Source organism: Haliotis cracherodii, unplaced genomic scaffold (genome assembly GCF_022045235.1).
Source record: "Haliotis cracherodii isolate W230 unplaced genomic scaffold, xgHalCrac1.p SCAF_10, whole genome shotgun sequence".
In the NCBI taxonomy this organism is placed as follows: domain Eukaryota; kingdom Metazoa; phylum Mollusca; class Gastropoda; order Lepetellida; family Haliotidae; genus Haliotis; species Haliotis cracherodii.
In genome coordinates this window covers 32,237,407-32,257,218 of record NW_027266265.1, presented here as the reverse complement: position 1 = coordinate 32,257,218, position 19,812 = coordinate 32,237,407, and the positions used below count along the sequence as shown (strand labels likewise).

Here is a 19,812-nt window from a genome sequence, read left to right as displayed (position 1 = left end):
TGACCAAGAAAGGGAAAAAGGTTACTTTTAAAAATTGCATTGAATGTAATATTTAAAAAACTCTTTGTGAAATAAACAAAACTATCCCAATTTCACAACATGTTGTTTTCCCCAATTTCTGGCCACATGCACTTGGTTCGATGTGTGTTTGTTTGTTTGGTGTTTAACGTAGCAGTCAGCAATATTCCAGCTATGTGACGGCGGTCTGTAAAAAATCGAGTGAGTGAGTATGGTTTTAAGATGCTTTTAACAATATTCCAGCAATATCACAGTGGAGAAACACCAGAAATTGGCTTCACACATTGTATAAATGTGGGGGATTGAATCTGGGTCTTCAGTATGATGAACCAACGCTTTAACCATTAGGCTACCTCACTACCCTGTAAAATATTGAGTCTGGACCAAAAAATCCAGTGATTGACATCACTAGCATCCACACAATTGGGATAGGATGACATGTGTCAACCAAGTCAACGAGCCTGACAGCCCGATCCTCTTATGACAAGCATATTTACGCTTTACGCCAAGGGTGGGTTGAAGACTTATTCTAACCTGGATCTTCACGTGTTGCACTTGGTGTGAAAAAAACCCATGGTGAAAGCACCTTCGGGTCATTGTCTGATTAGTCTACTAAATGATCAAATTTGCCATTTAGAACACATTGTCCCGCATACCTCTGTGACACAATACTCAATCAGCTCTGCCTTGTGTTTGGAGGATTTGAGGACAAAACACACACCAAGTAGATACCTCTGGCACACAATACTTGTGCTCAATCAGCACTGCCTTGTGTTTGGAGTATCTGAGGACAAAACACACACCAAGCAGATACCTCTGGCACACAATACTTGTGCTCAATCAGCTCTGCCTTGTGTTTGGAAGACTTGAGGACAAAACACACACCAAGCAGATACCTCTGGCACACAATACTTGTGCTCAATCAGCTCTGCCTTGTGTTTGGAAGACTTGAGGACAAAACACACACCAAGCAGATACCTCTAGCACACAATACTTGTGCTCAATCAGCTCTGCCTTGTGTTTGGAAGACTTGAGGACAAAACACACACCAAGCAGATACCTCTAGCACACAATACTTGTGCTCAATCAGCTCTGCCTTGTGTTTGGAAGACTTGAGGACAAAACACACACCAAGCAGATACCTCTGGCACACAATACTTGTGCTCAATCAGCTCTGCCTTGTGTTTGGAAGACTTGAGGACAAAACACACACCAAGCAGATACCTCTGGCACACAATACTTGTGCTCAATCAGCTCTGCCTTGTGTTTGGAAGACTTGAGGACAAAACACACACCAAGCAGATACCTCTAGCACACAATACTTGTGCTCAATCAGCTCTGCCTTGTGTTTGGAAGACTTGAGGACAAAACACACACCAAGCAGATACCTCTGGCACACAATACTTGTGCTCAATCAGCTCTGCCTTGTGTTTGGAAGACTTGAGGACAAAACACACACCAAGCAGATACCTCTGGCACACAATACTTGTGCTCAATCAGCTCTGCCTTGTGTTTGGAAGACTTGAGGACAAAACACACACCAAGCAGATACCTCTGGCACACAATACTTGTGCTCAATCAGCTCTGCCTTGTGTTTGGAAGACTTGAGGACAAAACACACACCAAGCAGATACCTCTAGCACACAATACTTGTGCTCAATCAGCTCTGCATTGTGTTCGGAGGAGTTGAGGACAAAACACACCAAGCAGGTACCATTGGACTGTTCAAACCTTGCCGACTTATTGACATAAAGTTACAGGTTGAGTGTTTGCATTTCATTTAACAGTAGTTAACAAAATCCATCTATTACAACCATTGTCGCAATCATTCAAATGCAAAGGAACTTGGAGTAACACAAATCCTTGATTGAACACAATTTCAATTTAATATTCCAAACCTCTGAGACATGTGTCAGGACACGACAAGGAAATGCCCGACCCTGTGCATATTGTTATGTGGCAGTCGATTTCTGTTGTAGGTAGTATGTTCAGTGGCAGCACATGAAGCATTCATAAAAGGTCTCTCTGTTGTTCTGACCAGATTCTTTTAGTGGCAACATCGGCAGCGAGTTACTTAGAGTTACCTCCCTTAGTTGTGAACATGTATTTAAGAGTCTTGATCATTGGAGAAGTTCCATGAGGTGCCATTTTCTAGAAGGTTGGCTGAAGGTTTAGTTCTGTCAAAACTGATTTCTGGGTTAACCTTAGCATTTCAATTAGGGAATCACCTCATTAACAAGTGTCAGACTGTGTCCATCCTTCTTGTGTTTTTGCTCATTTGGTTTTTTGGTACAGTGCACCCACAACCCCAGATCCAACTATGCACAAACGCCAAGAACACAACCAGTACCTTTCTCCATAAGTGTTGGATTATCGTGACGTAACCAGTTTAACTACTGATGGCGCAACTCTTCACGGAACTGGAAAACTGAACCACTAGGAAAAACTAAGTCTCTCTCAAAGAAACAAACTATCAGAACAACAACACAAGCCAAGCTACGAGACCTCAATCAGTCACAGACCAGAAGAAAAATATGAACAGGACACTAACAAGAATGCCCAAGAGGGATTCAAAGTGCGCATGTTTGACTCCATCGGAGTGAACAACAATGTAGCAACAGGCAAACCCACTTACACAATAGACATAAGCACCATCATTATCGAATCAATCTACCAGGACGAACAGAGGGCCCAAGCATTTGCAAACATATTCATAGGACGACAAGAACCACATCAACAGTCAAGTGGAAGATAGACAATGGTGCTCAAACAAATGTTATGCCACGGCAGATATACAACCAACTTTCCTGCAAAAGCGGACCCAAAAGGACTCCCAACTGGGCTAAGTCCAAACGGTACCAGACCAACAGCATATGGTAGCACAAATCAACAATATGGCACCTGTCAACTACAAAGGAAAAGAACTGAACTTTAAGTCCCACGTGACATTGGAAGATGAAGCTATAAACCTAGGCTCAGAATTGTAACACTGAACTGTGAAAACAAAAATACATGCCACTCATGCCACGACACCTGTCAGATGTGACACCGACACGAAAACAACAGACCAAAGGGAAACCTGAATTGACATGTTTCAGACTGCTTCCAAAGCTGGAGGCTTTTTCCCAGGTGAATACCATATTGAATTACGAAAAGATGCGGAGACAGTAATTAATTCAACCTCCACAACGCGGCCAGAGTCTTTGAAAGATCCCCTTAAGAGAGAATGACAACGGATGAATGACCTTGACATTGAGAAGGTAGATAGGCCGACTGACTGGCTAATAACATGGTGCATGTAATAAAGCCTGATGGTGATCTGAGGATCTGCCTTGACCCGAAACACCTGAACTAGTGGGTCAAATGACAGTATTACTATCTTCCAACAATTGATCACATATTACCTACACTGGCCATAGTATTCAGCATAATAGATGCTCGCTCTGGAAACCGGAGTGTCAAATTGGATGAAGCATCAAATCCTCTGACAACTTTCAACACACCTTACAGGCGATATTGTTTCAAATGTCTACCATTCGGGCTAGTTTCTGCTCCAGATGTATTCCAGAAAAGGCTGGATCAAATCTACCTGGTGTCATAGGCATTGCAGACAACACCATTGTTTCTGGAGTAGACGAGAAAGAACGACGACGATGATGATGATGATGATGACGATGATGATGAAATGTACCAAAAAACTGGAGTGAAGCTGAACCCAGACAAATATGTCATAAAGAAAGACAAAACAAAGCTTTTCTGGAACTATGTGACAAATCACGGACTAGGCCTGATCCAGATAAGATATCGGCCATCCAGAACATGGGGGCCTCGAAGTCACTACGTCAGCTCCAGTCACTCCTCGGCATGGTAAACCACCCAGCGCGTTTCACACAAGACCTGGCAACCCTCACATCACCACTAAGAGATGTCACCAAGAAAGAGATCGAGTACCTATGGAATCCAGAACACCAATGTGCCTTGAGAAGCTGAAGACAGCAATCACAACAACAGACTCAGCATTCTTCAACCCACAAACCCCAGTAGGCATTCAAACTGATGCCTGTAAACGCGGACTGGTGCAGCACTATTCGAGAATGGACGGTCCAGTGGCATACACCCGCAAAAGTCTTAACTCTAATGGAAGGCAATTACAGCAACATTGAGAGGGAGATGCTAGCCATAGTACGGTATTTGGACTTGAGCGATTTCACCACTATGTGTATGGGAGACATGTTGCCATTGAATATCGCAATTATCGCAATAAAGAATCTGAACAGCATCCCACCAAGACTCATGAGAAAGTTGCTGAGAAGCCAAAGATATGAATACACTGTCAAATATATCCCAGGGAAAACATCCCTGTTGCCGACACATTGTCAAGAAGTCCATTACATGGAAAGGACATCCCCAACATGGACATCACCATACATCAACTTGTCAATGTTTCACAGTCTGGTTAAACAAACCAACAAAGTCAGCAAGAAAGACGAACAACTGAGATTACTGAAGGATGTCACCCTGTCAGGATGGCCGAGTTCTCATCAGGAATGCCCACCTGAAGTCGAAGGGTACTGGAACTACAGTGAGAGAATAAGTATGGTTTTATTGCATTTAGCTATTTTCCAGCAATATCACAGCAGGGGACACCAGAAATTTGCTTCACACATTGTATCCATGTTGGGTCTCAGCGTGATGAGCGAACGCTTTAACCACTAGGCTACCCCACTGCCGCTGGAACTACACAGATGAAATCAGCATGCACGATGGTCTTGTACTGAAGAGGGAAATGGTAATTATTCCCAAACAACTCTGGGCAGAAGTCTTGGAGCAGATACACATGGGACACCAAAGGATCGAAAAAAGCAGGTTTAGAGCAAGGGATGCAGTGTTCTGGACAAGCATCAACAGTGACATTAACCGAATAGTACGGGGTGCACGGCCTGTCAACACAACCAACAAAGTCACCAAAAGAAGCACAAGGACCATGGACGCTCATTCCAATCTATTCACGTGGCACCATGACAACTCTCTACTATTGGTGGACTTCTACAACTCTTTTCCAGTGATCAGAAGACTTAGGTCAACTACGGCGACAAGGATAATAAATGCCATGAAACTAATCTTGTCAGAATATGGCATACCTGAGACGTTTGTCAGACAACGGACCACAGTACACATGCAATGAACTTCAGAATTTTGCTGACACATATGCATTCAAGCAGGTCACTAGCAGCCCATACTTCCATCAATCAAACGGCAAGGCAGAGAGGTATGTGGGTGTTGTTACGCGTACCTTACAAAAGGCTCTAGAGTCAAACAAAGACTCAGCCTTTTATGCAAGCTAGCCACACCTTTGGGGCCACAAATGCCATCTGCAGCAGAACTTTTGTTCAACCGCAAGATTCAGTCAAACCTACCTGCAGTCAACGGGCAAGGGTCTGACTCTGATCTGAGGGCTGGTAATGAAGAAAAGGAAAGACAAACAGAAGAGTTACTACAACATAACAAGCAGAGCACAGGCTGAACTCCACCCAGGCCAGTCTGTTAGAGTGAGTGAGTTTGGTTTAACGCCGCTTTTAACATTATTCCAGTTATATCATGGCGTGTGAGCTTACCGTATTTTCTTGAGTATAGTGCGCACCCATGTATAATGCGCACCCCCCTCTAGCGGGTTCAATATTTTGGAAAAAAAAGAAATTTGAATATTATGCGCAGAAAAAATTTACACCGTACCCTTTCAGCGAAGTCCGGCAAACGAACGGGTGCTGAGAAACTTCGTCAGTACAAATTCGAAATTTGAGATAAAAAATCACCAGACATGTTTATTTACCGTTTAGATAGTATTTATTGTTGTGCTAGGCATTGTTTTATATCTAGGGATTAAGATTACCTTGTGTATTTTCTCGTAAACTAAGCCGGAAACAGCAATCAGCTGTACACACGTTTTCTTGGAATCGACCGGTGATTCGGTCAAGACACACCCAATGATATAACTTTTTAGGATTTTTAATGCAAGGATCGGCAACAATTGTATCTGAAACCTTTTTTATTTATCAGGAATAATATATTCCATTATTTTCTTAATTATATGCAGCCTTTACTAAACATATTTAAAATAATAATAACCCTAAGCGAAGCAGCTGATCCCTATTCCCGGGTATTATTTTTTACATGGAACATGTCTGACCAGTCACCGTCAAGGCTCACGCGCACGTGAGCACGTGAGCGCGAGAATTTCATGTTGACATAGAATCGTCCAACAAAAACAAATATGACTTTTAACGAGTCAAAGTATGTCATTTATGATATATGTATCCATTCTCTGTCAACTAAAGTTTGTTTCAAGGCGTCAATATCGGTATTCTGACCGTGGTTGCTGTTAATAACGGTGAGTTGTGCGATCTTCCGATCGCTTCACACACGATTTCGCCGAAATTAATAAAAACAATATTATAAGGAATTTTGAATAAAATTAATGAAGTAAGTTACAAACATAAGTCCAGAAATACAAAGAACACTTTTTATAGACAGACAGTGTAATTACATAATTATTTTGCGCACTTCAGTATGGATTTGTTGACATGGTATTTCCGGTGTTTCGTGCTCACGGTAATGTCTTTCCATGGGAGGAAAAAACATACAAACTCATAATTCGTGTATAATGCGCACCCCCTTCTACACAGCTGTGTTTTTTCGAAAAAAGGTCGGCACTATACTCAAGAAAATACGGTAATGTGGACGGAAAGCCGGAAGTGATGCAGGTCTCGGACGTTTACCACTTTGGTTCAACTCACGAGCACGGGTATGGTGCTAACAACCTAGAAACATAATTGGGGCCAACCGGGATTCGAACCCACAATCATAGGGACGCAACTCTAAACAGTGAATCGCAGCCACCCAGGCCCCCAAGTCTGTTAGAATGCAAGATCACATTACAAAAAAATGGGAACTAGCAGTAATTAGGGAAAAGAGTCAAGAACCCTGGTCATACAAAGTAGAAAAATGCAATGGAAGAGTCTACAGGCGCAATCAAGAGCAGATGCAAACCATGGGAGAGACCTTCCATTCCTTCACTGATGAAGAGACCCATCAAGATGAAGACCTACCCACAAGACCAACTAGGTATGATGTCCCCACAAGTGCACCTGCAGCCCTGCACGAGAAGTGTTTTAGGTTTAGGTGTATACTATAGAAGGCAATGTGTATCTAGTCAGGCAATTTCAGACACAGTATTACCTACTAAAACCTGACAAGAGTGGTTCAGTGACAATCAGACACTAGTCCTTGCAGCATGTTGAATGTGTTTATTATGTTGGTCAAATAATAAGTGCCATTTGAATGATTTTATTCATTTAAACTGTTTCTTTTTCGTTGTTGTATTATCATGACATAACCAGTTTAACTCCTCACGAGACACATGACATGAAGGAAGTGGATACGCCATGCTGGGCAACATGTACATTCTGAATCCATCCACCTCACCACACTTGCCATACTTTCATGTACAGTCATTGAAACAACAGTTCAGAAACATTTCATGTTCCCCTAGCTTATAATTCCAGTCATTGCTCACAACTGATGATCAGACTTCGAATTAAATAATTGTGTTGCCGATTAGAGACAGAAACGATTCACAAAAACATTTCACAAAAACAGATCACCCAACTCAACTTTCTTCATCAACCATGTGATGACAATTTCTATAAGCCATATTTACAAAACACCAATTGGGCCCTCATTCATAGATTTTATAGACATAAAAGATCCATAGAAACAGATCCATCTACTCACCTATCTTCGCCAGCCATGTGATGACAACTACCACATCTCCTTAAGACCTATTTACTCTGATACCACCATCAAGGCTCCTATCAACCAGAAACGTTAGCTCAGCTTCAGTGCTGCCAATGTGACACTACCTCCATGAGGTCACTCATCTTCATCTACGAGCTGAGGTCGACAAGTAATTTTTGTCACTTGAGCTCAGAAAGTGTCTGCTATGTTTGACTGGCCATGTAGTGGGAACGAAAACTACATTATGTACATCCCTTGACAAAAAGTGTCACAGGCTGAGAAATGAGTTACAAATACGCTCACATTATCCAACAGTTAACAGCCACTGGGATTCACTTTAAGCCATTCTAATATTTTTGCTTAGTCGATCACTAAAACAACATACAACAAATGCTATATGTGTTGTTTCACAGTCTACTGTTCACAAGTGATTGAGTCTTGATAAGAAATATACCATGACAACTACACATATCATATTCAAATACCTGAAGCTCACCTGGGCTTAATCGAGGAGAGTGAGAGTGAGAATACTAATCAAGTTGATATACAAAAGACAACAAAATCATTTGGTGACATATTTCAATAAAAATACAAATTGACATTTTTGGCTAACAAACTCAGACTGTTTCTCAAATCATTTGCATTCCCCATTTACGAAGGTTGAGCAGCAACCCGTACCCCAAAAGCTTGAAATGTGCACATTAGGAATTTGTATTATGATATCATAATTTATCATACCTCCATGTCAGAATGATAAGATCTGATTGGTTCACATGATCATGATGAAATATTATAAATTTCTCAGTGCGAGAATAAATCCCTTATCATGCCATGAAGAAAACAGGCTGCATGTGCATTTCTGCCAGAGATGATAAATCTGTTACACCCTGCTGCAAAGCAAAATGCCGTAAGCTCCCCCCCCCAAGCTGTTTTCCATCAAATTATAATTTGTCTGAATTCTTTTACAATGGCAGATTAAAACATGTTGGCAAGATAAGTTTGTTGCAGTATCGCTCAGGGTATGTTTTTTTTAATGTCCCTCTTAGGATGTTATACCTCCGACTTGAGGTAGAATCCTAATGCGGGACTCATAAAACATTGTGATACTGCTACAACTTATAATATCACACAAACAAAATTGAAATAATATCATGGAATAATTTGTGCACTGATATAGTCTTTCCACCCACATATCTCACAGGCTGAGAGACCTTAGATCAAAATCTGGGATTCAAACTCATGCAGGATGATCCTGGCACCTAAGGGACACAACTTGGCAGAGCATGTTGCAATGTCTTACACAATAGAGCCTGCTGTACCCCAAGATGGAGGGGATCTGAATGAGTTTCATGGACTATACAAATCATTACAACCAAGTATTGCTTGTTTAGATGAGGGGAAGTGGTATTCAATGTCGCATTCAACATTATTGCACATGTGAGGTTGCTAATACTGACCTGAGCCGACCAGTCCTTGTTTTACCCCCTTAATACCAAGTGTGAGGCAAGGAAACAATAAGTACCATCTTTAAATGTCATTTGGTATGATGCTGGGTATCAAACCACCAACCTTCCATTTCACTGGGCCACAGGGGTGGTGCCAATTTAGAAACAAATGTTCAATACATGGTTCAATAGAAATACTGGACATCATGTGAGTGAGTGAGTGAGTGAGTGAGTGAGTGAGTGAGTGAGTGAGTGAGTGATTATGTAAGTGAATGTATGTGTGAGTGCCATTTTTCGCATTATTCCAGCGAAATAATGGATGTACCGGTACTTAAACCACTAGGCTACCCATCTGTCTCAGAAACAAACCACCTATACATTAATGCTACACATTATCACACAGGCACAATTCCCACTGCTTCAGAAGCTAGCTAGTCTACTGTTAGGTGATAAGGGTATTCCTCTTTCTGACAGCTGACATCCTGGAAATGGAATGGTCATGTAAAATCATTAGCCCCACATTCAGCCTTCAGCCGAATAGTTTGTCAAGTGAGCAATGATGTGATACCCATCTCCATATGTCATACATTCAACCCACATAGCAGCCAGCAGTCATTTTATTTCATCCGTACGATATTTGGCGTCATCCAAACTCGCCACCAGGGAAAACAAAACGTCAGACTGGTGGATGGGCACATGCAAGATACTCCATCATATATTCAGCTCACCAGCAGTCTCCTGCCCCTGACGACACCTTATTTATCAGCAAGTGTGAAATAAATGTAATAAATTAGTTCTATTTTCCAATTCTCTGACGTACAAAGCTGACAATGGCTTCAGCTGAGATATCCTAATCCCATTACAATCTCACAGAGACCTGTCAAATGTCAACCTATTCATAAAACTACAAATTACCAGCAACAAAATACAATCTACAGTTCTATCTTGACATATTGTACATGTAGAATATGAACAAAACACTGCAGTGCCATAACTTTCCAGCAAATGAAATTCATAAATTCAGTTGCCATGGTTACATGCTAAGCAATAAATAAATCACGTGTCTTTCGAGATGAATCCTTGTATAAGATTATACGTTCAGTTTTAAATCCAAACCCATATAAAGTGTTAAAAACATGTGGAGGAAATGTCGAGTTTACATTGTGTTTTTGTTTTGTTTGTTGTTCAACTCTGCACTCAGCAATATTCCAGCAGTATGATGGCGGTCTTTAAATAATCAAGTCTGGACCCGACAATCTAGTGACTGTCATCATGAGCATCGATCCACACAATTGGTATACAATGACATGCATCAACCAAGTCTGCGAGCCTGACCACCCGATCCCGTTAGTCGCGTCTTATGAGAAGCACAGTCACCTTTTGCGGCAAGCATGGGTTGCTGAAGACGTATTCTACCTCGGATCTTTACAGGGTCTGAGTTTGCATTAAGATATTCTGTTGGAGTGACATTGTACATACACATGTACCATCACAGCAGAGTTTGAAAGCAAAACAGATGGTGGGATATCCTTTTGGTTAAGGTGCTTGCTTGTCATGATGATGACCTGCCTGTGATTCCCCACATGGTTACAATCACATCATTGACAGTTAATGTTCACAGATGCCTGGAACAATTTGTGATAATACAATTAAAAGAAATGGATCCTGTCACACATTTACCAAAGAAAAGGATGAAAATCTAATCTTTTATTTAGTCTGTTATACTATCATTAGTATCATAATGATAATTATTATTATTGTTATAATAATAGTTACATCAGGGCACTAATAGGTAAGTACATCAGCAGCATATCTTTAACACATCTATGGCATGGAGAGCTGGGGATATCAATGGATGGTAGTAAGTGCTTCCCTTCAGCCAGCAGTTCCATTAGCTGGCCGGGGAACACAACAAGTGGGGCAGGACAAGTGCAGCGATCTGATTCTACATGAAGTGAACAAGGTAACAGCTGCATATGAAGCCTGGGTCACAAAACGGAGTCTCAAACAGCAAATGTGACTAATGTAGAGGCTACATCGAAGCCTGTCCAGTCTTGCTGAAGAGGCAAAATATCCTCCCATGGACATTTCCATACCAGGGCCCTGTTCTACAAAGAGATCTTAGCACTAAGACTATTGTCGACTTAGACTTACAATGGTCTTAGTGTGGAGATTGCTGTGTGAAAGTAGGAACTGGCTGGGTTACACTAGGTGATCTTATAACAAAGACCATCGTAACTCTCATACTTAACAGACCTGCAATAGTCTTAGCGGTAAGATTGCTATGTGCAAGTGGGCCATGTCTGGGTTACACAAGGTGATCTTATCACAAAGATCATCGTAACTCTCATACTTAACATAGACCTACAATAGTCTTAGCGCTAAGATTGCTATGTGCATGTGGGCCCTGACCATTTCACAGGCCGATCTTAGCAGAGCAACCACTTTAACTTTAATTTAAAGAGGCACTGATCTACAGCAACTCTCCGGAACTGGTTGTTGCCTTTGTTATTGTTTTTCCCCCCCTGAGAACCTTGATGATATCCCAGAAATCTCAAATAGTTCATGACCTGTGCTGCGCCAACTGTAAGTGCATTTATCACGTTTATTGACTGTATAAGGGCGTATCGTCACATTGATCAACAAAATGAAATTTTGTCTTGGAAATGATAAGGAAATGTATGTTACTTTGGGGGTAGCATCGGTAATGGTGACAAATGTTTAAAATCACTAGCATGGTATTGTGTGATTTTCATTTACACTATTTTGATTTGTAACAAAAAATAAATAGTTCACTTTTAGTATTGCTTATTATGTCGTGTGTTATAGTCCTAGTGTAAAATGACTAAACTCGTCACTGAGGCAACTTATTACACGTCTAATTATTCATGATCAGTTATTTAAAAAATTGACTGAAACATCTGTCAATTTATTTTACCATGATAACGAATACCAAACATTTTTATGTACCGTTATAATCAAAAGTCAAAGTACATTTCCATATTTTTAGACTGCTAGTGTTAGACAGTTGGGAAGAAGCCATAGATTAAAGTTCCTTTTATTTAACTTAGACCTACAAAAGCTTAGTGCTAAGATTGCTAAAAAATATAAGTGCTCGTGGGCCCAGGCTGGGTCCCACAAACCAGTCTTAGCCGTGCGACCACTGCAACACCCATACAATGACACAGTCTTACAATGACCATAGCGCAAAGATTGCTAAGTGCACGTGAGCCCAGGCTGGGTCGCACAAACCTATCTTAGCTGTGTGACCACTGCAACACCCATACAATGACACAGTCTTACAATGACCATAGCGCAAAGATTGCTAAGTGCACGTGAGCCCAGGCTGGTTCGCACAAACCTATCTTAGCTGTGTGACCACTGCAACACCCATACAATGACAGTCTTACAATGACCATAGCGCAAAGATTGCTAAGTGCATGTGGGCCCTGACTGGGTCCCACAAACCAGTCTTAGCTGTGTGACCACTGCAACACCCATACAATGACACAGTCTTACAATGACCATAGTGCAAAGATTGCTAAGTGCACATGGGCCCAGGCTGGGTCCCACAAACCAGTCCTAGCTGTGCGACCACTGCAACGCCCATACAATGACACAGTCTTACAATGACCATAGTGCAAAGATTGCTAAGTGCTCGTGGGCCCAGGCTGGGTCCCACAAACCAGTCTTAGCTGTGCGACCACTGCAACACTCATACAATGACAGTCTTACAATGACCATAGCGCAAAGATTGCTAAGTGCATGTGGACCCTGACTGGGTCCCACAAACCAGTCTTAGCTGTGCGACCACTGCAACACCCATACAATGACAGTCTTACAATGACCATAGCGCAAAGATTGCTAAGTGCAAGTGAACCTTAATCCTGATCCACAGACTGATCTGACCACTGGCACCTTTCAAAAACCATCCCTCTGCATGTTCCATCTGTTCAGCCATAGTTAATTAATCAGTAGATTTTCATCCAATTTTTGAAGAAATGGGAGACAAAAAACATTTTATCTTATAAACAAACTGGTTAAAGCATCTGTATACATGAGTTGCCGACATCTGATCTCCATGACGATGGACGTTTGGTAGGACTAGGTACACATTTCATCAAGCAAAGAATGAGAAAACATGATTTTTTATCATCTGTAGCTACTCAGGGACAATAAAACGTACTGAGGCACGTTTGGCAGTCAGGCAGCCAAGATGAAAATGTAGTAATTAATCCTTCATGGAATTAAAGATCACTTTATCAACTGCCTTTTCCATAGATGCTTTTGAACACAAGAAACCCATAATCAACTTTCATTATTTCTTCTTGATCTAGCATGGTCTAACTGCTCCCAGCTCAGAATGTTTTTCAAAAAGCCCCAGTGAGTTAACATCTGACAAGGTGTGTAGAAAACATTTCCTTGTCTCTAAAGCCTCTCATACACTTCAATAGTCCTAGTAATGACTTGCTTCCCTCGCCGAGTCTTTTAAATACGTTTGTGATGTAGAAATAAAATAAAACCCTTCCTTTTGTCGGCAGTCACTCGGGAACCGAGGTGTCACTGTCCCCCTTTAGCAGACGGAACGAGAACCAAAATAGGTGCATTAGAGGAACACACTATGCTGCGACAAAGTATCAAAGAATAACAGGTGCTTGAAAGTAGTTCCTGGCCCAGTGGGTGTTGGCGGCAGTGTGGATGTCCAGCTGGGCATATTACATCTCTCCTCCTTTACACAACAACATGCCATTACAGAGAAGTCAAATCTTCAGCTTTTAACTTTCAACTTTCATGGCAACTTCGTTTGAAAGGCAAACTCTTAGTTTAGTATTATTTATGAATTTTTATGCCATATGTCTGGAGATTATTATCCTTTGGTAAAATAACATGAGTGAGTGAGTGAGTGATTTGGGTTTAACACTGCTTTTAACAGTATTCCAGTTATGTCACGGCGTGTCAGTTTAATGTGGGAGGAAAGCCAAAGTGATGCAGGTCCCAGACATTTTATACTTCCGTGAAACCCACGAATACGGGTATGGTGCTGACAAACCTATAAACATAATCGGGGCGAACCAGGATTCGAACCCACAATCATAGGTTTCTGGGATGGGTTTGAGGGTTTTGTTATGGGTTTGGGGATGGGTTTGGTTTTGAGGATTGTGTTATGGGTGTGGGGATGGGTTTGGTTTTGAGGATTGTGTTATGGGTGTGGGGATGGGTTTGAGGGTTGTTTTAAGGGTGTAGAGATGGGTTTGCGGGTTGTGTTATGGGTGTAGAGATGGGTTTGAGGGTTGTGTTATGGGTGTAGAGACGGGTTTGAGGGTTGTGTTGTGGGTGTAGAGATGGGTTTGAGGGTTGTGTTATGGGTGTAGAGACGGGTTTGAGGGTTGTGTTATGGGTGTAGACACGGGTTTGAGGGTTGTGTTATGGGCGTAGACACGAGTTTGAGGGTTGTGTTATGGGTGTGGAGATGGGTTTGAGGGTTGTGTTATGGGTGTAGGGATGGGTTTGAGGGTTGTGTTATGGGTTTGAGGGTTGTGTTATGGGTGTGGAGATGGGTTTGAGGGTTGTGTTATGGGTGTAGGGATGGGTTTGAGGGTTGTGTTATAGGTGTAGAGATGGCTTGGAGGGTTGTGTAATGGGTGTAGGGATGGCTTGGAGGGTTGTGTTATAGGTGTAGAGATGGGTTGGAGGGTTGTGTAATGGGTGTAGAGATGGGTTGAAGGGTTGTGTAATGGGTGTAGGGATGGGTTTGAGGGTTGTGTTAAGCATGTAGAGATGGCTTGGAGGGTTGTGTAATGGGTGTAGAGACGGGTTTGAGGGTTGTGTTATAGGTGTAGAGATGGCTTGGAGGGTTGTGTAATGGGTGTAGGGATGGCTTGGAGGGTTGTGTTATGGGTGTAGAGATGGCTTGGAGGGTTGTGTTATGGGTGTAGGGATGGGTTGGAGGGTTGTGTTATGGGTGTAGGGATGGGTTGAAGGGTTGTGTTATGGGTGTAGAGATGGCTTGGAGGGTTGTGTTATGGGTGTAGGGATGGGTTGGAGGGTTGTGTTATGTGTGTAGAGATGGCTTGGAGGGTTGTGTTATGGGTGTAGGGATGGGTTGAAGGGTTGTGTTATGGGTGTAGAGATGGCTTGGAGGGTTGTGTTATGGGTGTAGAGATGGCTTGGAGGGTTGTGTTATGGGTGTAGAGATGGCTTGGAGGGTTGTGTAATGGGTGTAGGGATGGGTTGGAGGGTTGTGTTAAGGGTGTGCCACTGATTTGTACTATTGGATGTGGGAGAGGTTTAATGCAGTTTCAATTTTGGTTGTTGCTTAAAGCTGCATTCAGCAATATTCCAGCTTAAGGTATATGAAGGCAGCTTATAAAAAAATTAAGGTCTGCACCAGAAAATCCAGTGATGAATGTGTTAGATACGATCAATATTTAAACAAGGTATGTATACATGGTTGGGCATGGATATAAATGCATATATACGGATGATTCGATTAAGGGAGCCGTGAAAAATATAGGAAAATAAGCTTTAGTGTAAATTCATTTGAAAAAGCATACATACAAATTCAACTCATGTCAGAATCAAATGTTGAGATGTGTTTGTGTGCATAGTTTCCAATGCGTATTGGGTAGACAAGGTTGGGGACTCATGATAGTATATCTTTTCAAGGTGTCAAACTAAGTGTTCCCTTATCCATTTCCATCAGTATATATATAGACGTACATAGAAACAATTTCTTATTAGTAGTCTGCCTGTAATTGCAATGGCCATTTTTTCTGAACTGTTCTTTCTGGCAAAAACATGTCTAGTCTAGTCTACTCTCGAGTTTTCAAAAGTTAAAACAAGAACAAAATACAAAGGCTAGGAATTGTTGAAAGTTATCTTTTAAAAAAACATTGTTTAATATTTATACGTCTTAAAACTTTTATTCTGTTAGTTGTTTGTTTGAAATTAAAATAAAATTAAAAAAAAATAAAATTGGATTGGTCATGAATACAGAAACAAATTGTTTAAGGCAGACAGAAGAAGAAACTAGATTGATCATGTGGGCCAGTGAAGACCCGGGACAGAATTGGTCTCCAGCAACCCATGCTTGTCTCCCCCCATGAAGACCTGGGGCAGAATTGTCTCCAGCAACCCATGCTTATCTCCGCCCATGAAGACCTGGGGCAGAATTGTCTCCAGCAACCTGTGCTTGTCTCCCCCCATGAAGATCAGGGACAGAATTGGTCTCCAGCAACCCATGCTTGTCTTAAGAGGATACTAACAGGGTTGTTTGCATGTCATCATGTCTCAGTTACATAGATCAATGCTCATGATGTCAATCTCTGGATTGTCTGGTCCAGGCTTGATTATGCACAGACCTCCGTCATACAGCTTGAATATTGCTGAGAGCAGTGTCAAACAACAAACAAACATCAGGTGAACAAAACATCTACTGACACCCGTGGCAATAGAGAGTTTGAGTAACATTTCTGTTCCTGTCCTGTAAGAATTCCTGAATACAAAATTGAATTACTGAGAATGAAGCAAGCTGTCAAAGAGCAAGATCGAATTCTTTCAGCAATTAAATGTTTGAAATTGTTTCCAAAATTGAGTAGTAATTCAAAAGACTTAAATGTCTTCTTGAACATATTAAATTTTTCTTGTTGCAAAGGCCAGATTAAACTGTGCGTCTTAAAAATCCATACTTGAAAATTGGAACTTGCAGAAAGTAGATGACAAGACAGATAGAATTTGACAATAGAGGTGCCTCACCATGACAGGCTGCAGGCTGACCGAGAGAACAGCATCTCATCCCACCTGGCAATGTTTCCACTCGCAGCTGTATGCTCACAGCCATGCATCCCAAGTACACACTATACAATGCTAACAAATACATGTTGATCCACAAAGTAAGTCATCAAAGTAAAACATCATTCAAAATTGACCACAAAGCCCTCAAAAGAGAATCATTTGCAAAGTAAGGAAATTACACACAAGGAAGATTTATGAATAACAAAGAAACTTGAGGTATTTGATTAATGTCTAAGGCAAGCCCTTGCTTGTGTTACCGGTACATTCTGAAGTGAACACATTTATCATAATGACAACAGTTTTTGGTTTATGCAAAAAGTAGGCTAACTTCAACTGGGAAGCATATCACATTACACTATGCTGTACCACTATAGCTGTAACAGAGAAGGCAAAAAGGGAGCAGGGCTCACTAATAGCCCGACATATTTACAAATTAAAAAAATTAAAAAAGCACTATTTTATCAGAAAATCCACTTATTGAAATCAAACTTTGCACTGCACCTCTCCAATTGGTATAGAAACTGTTACCCTGATTGGAAAAGAATCAATGTTCTCAAGTTATAGGTTGAACAAATGTTGAAGTAAAAAAGATGAAAAAAACCTATTTTTTCAAGAAATCCAAATACTGAAATCAAACTTTGCACTGCACCTCTCCTATTGGTAAAGAAAGTGTTTGCCAAGTTTTAAAAGAATATATGCAGTTGTTTTCAAGCTATAGTCAGACACAAAAAAGTCCTCGGAAGGACGGACAAAAATCCACTTATCAAAATCAAAATTTGTGCTGCACCTCTCCTACTGTTGTAAAAACAATACCCCCACATGGAAAAGAATCCATGAAGTAGTTTTCAAGTTATAGGTTGCACAAATGTTGAAGAAATTTTTTTTTCTAAGTTTAAAACATAAAACAAGAACATATGTTTCAGAAAATACACATATCAAAATCAAACTTTGCATTGCACCTCTCCTATTGGTATAAAAAGTATTACTTTAATTGGAAAAGAATCCATGGGGTTGTTCTCAAGTTATAGGTCACGCAAATGTTGAAGTAAAAACAACATTGTGAGTTCAAAACAAGTAAATCATCATACTTTCTCAGGAATCCAAACGTTGAAATCACACTTTGCACTGCACCTCTATTATTCCCTAAACTGTAAAACAGTCCATGCAGTAGTTTTCAAGTTATAGGTTGCATAAATGTTTAAATGAAAAATTATAAGTAAAAAAAATGACAAATACAGTCATGCCCCGCTTATACGGACTTCAGATATCCGGAAACCTCGGTTCCTGGACGATTTTCATTCAAAACGAAATAATTACCATATAAATTTACCCGTATATGCGGAAATTCAGTTTCCAGAACCGGATGGTCATTTTCATACACAAAACACTGAAATGCACACAATATTGTCTCAATTACCCGGACAATACACTTCCGCTGGTGGTAATCCTTTGATTCGTGAGAAGTCAATTAACCAATTGACACTGAGTTACGTTTGAGACGAGCTTGTTTATTGTACATGTAATCCCATTCGAAAAAAATGGCGTCTGTGGAGGTCAGAGGTCAAAGTTGTGACTTCAAACTGTGAGTATGGCCTGTGAACCAGCGAAACGTAAGCGACACGCAGTAACAGCACGCAAAAAAAGGGAAATTTGTCTGTTTAAAGACAAACACCCAAAGTTTGGAAACCATCAGTAAGCATTATGGCACTGAATTTGGACCTACCATAGGAAAATCGACAATTGGTGACAATTTAAAAGACAAACAGAAGTGGCTAAATCTGCCGGAATATTCAAATGACTTATCACGATCCCGTGTAGCTAAACACCAGAAGATGGAAGATGCATTATATCTTTGGTTGTGTGACATGACAAGTCTTAATGTGCCCGTTAATGATGAAATGCTGATAGAGAAAGCTCGCGATTTTGTGGCAAAATGGACATTTCTGACTTTGAATATTCTCGATGTATCTGTTTGCTCTGTCATCTGTCATGAGTTGCATAATTGAAGGGAAGTAACTCTTCCAGTAAGAAGCTGGTTTCAGTTATACGGAAATTCGTTTATACGGACGAACTGTGAAATGACACAAGTGTCCGTATAAACGAGGCACGACTGTACCTGTATTTTTTCAGAAAATTCAATAATTCAAATCAAACCTCGAACTGCATCTTTCCTATTGATACAGAAAGTGTTCACCAAGTTTGAAAAGAATCTATACAATCGTATTCAAGTAATAGGTCACACAAGAATGTCTTTGGAAGGATGGACTGAATTCCTTGGCATAACTATACACCCCCGCTCTTTTAACACAACCCTCCAACCTATCCCTACACCCATAACACAATCCTCCAGCTCATCCTAAAACACAACCCCCCAACCCATCCCTACACATAACACAACCCTCTAACCAATCTCTACATGCTTAACACAACCCTCCAACCCATCCCTACACCCATAACACAACCCTCCAACCCATCACTACACCCATAACACAACCCTCCAACCTATCCCTACACCCATAACACAACCCTCCAACCTATCCCTACACCCATAACACAACATTCCAACCCATCTCTACACCCATAACACAACCCTCCAACCCATCACTACACCCATAACAACCCTCTGGGATTCAAACCCATGAACATAGGTGTCTGGCACATCTAAGGGAGACAACTGTGCACTCCGACTGGAGCGCCTTAGACATCTGTGCCACCTGGGCCCTCCATACTGTCGGAAGAGTGCTTTAGTTCTGTGTTCAAC

At 41.1% G+C, this 19,812-nt stretch overlaps 1 protein-coding gene across 1 annotated transcript in view; it reads right to left on the bottom strand.

Annotated features, from left to right (window-relative positions):
• LOC139454312 (cyclic nucleotide-gated channel beta-1-like) overlaps positions 1-19,812 on the bottom strand; it is a 160,435-nt gene that overhangs the window by 20,560 nt on the left and 120,063 nt on the right. The window lies entirely within an intron of this gene.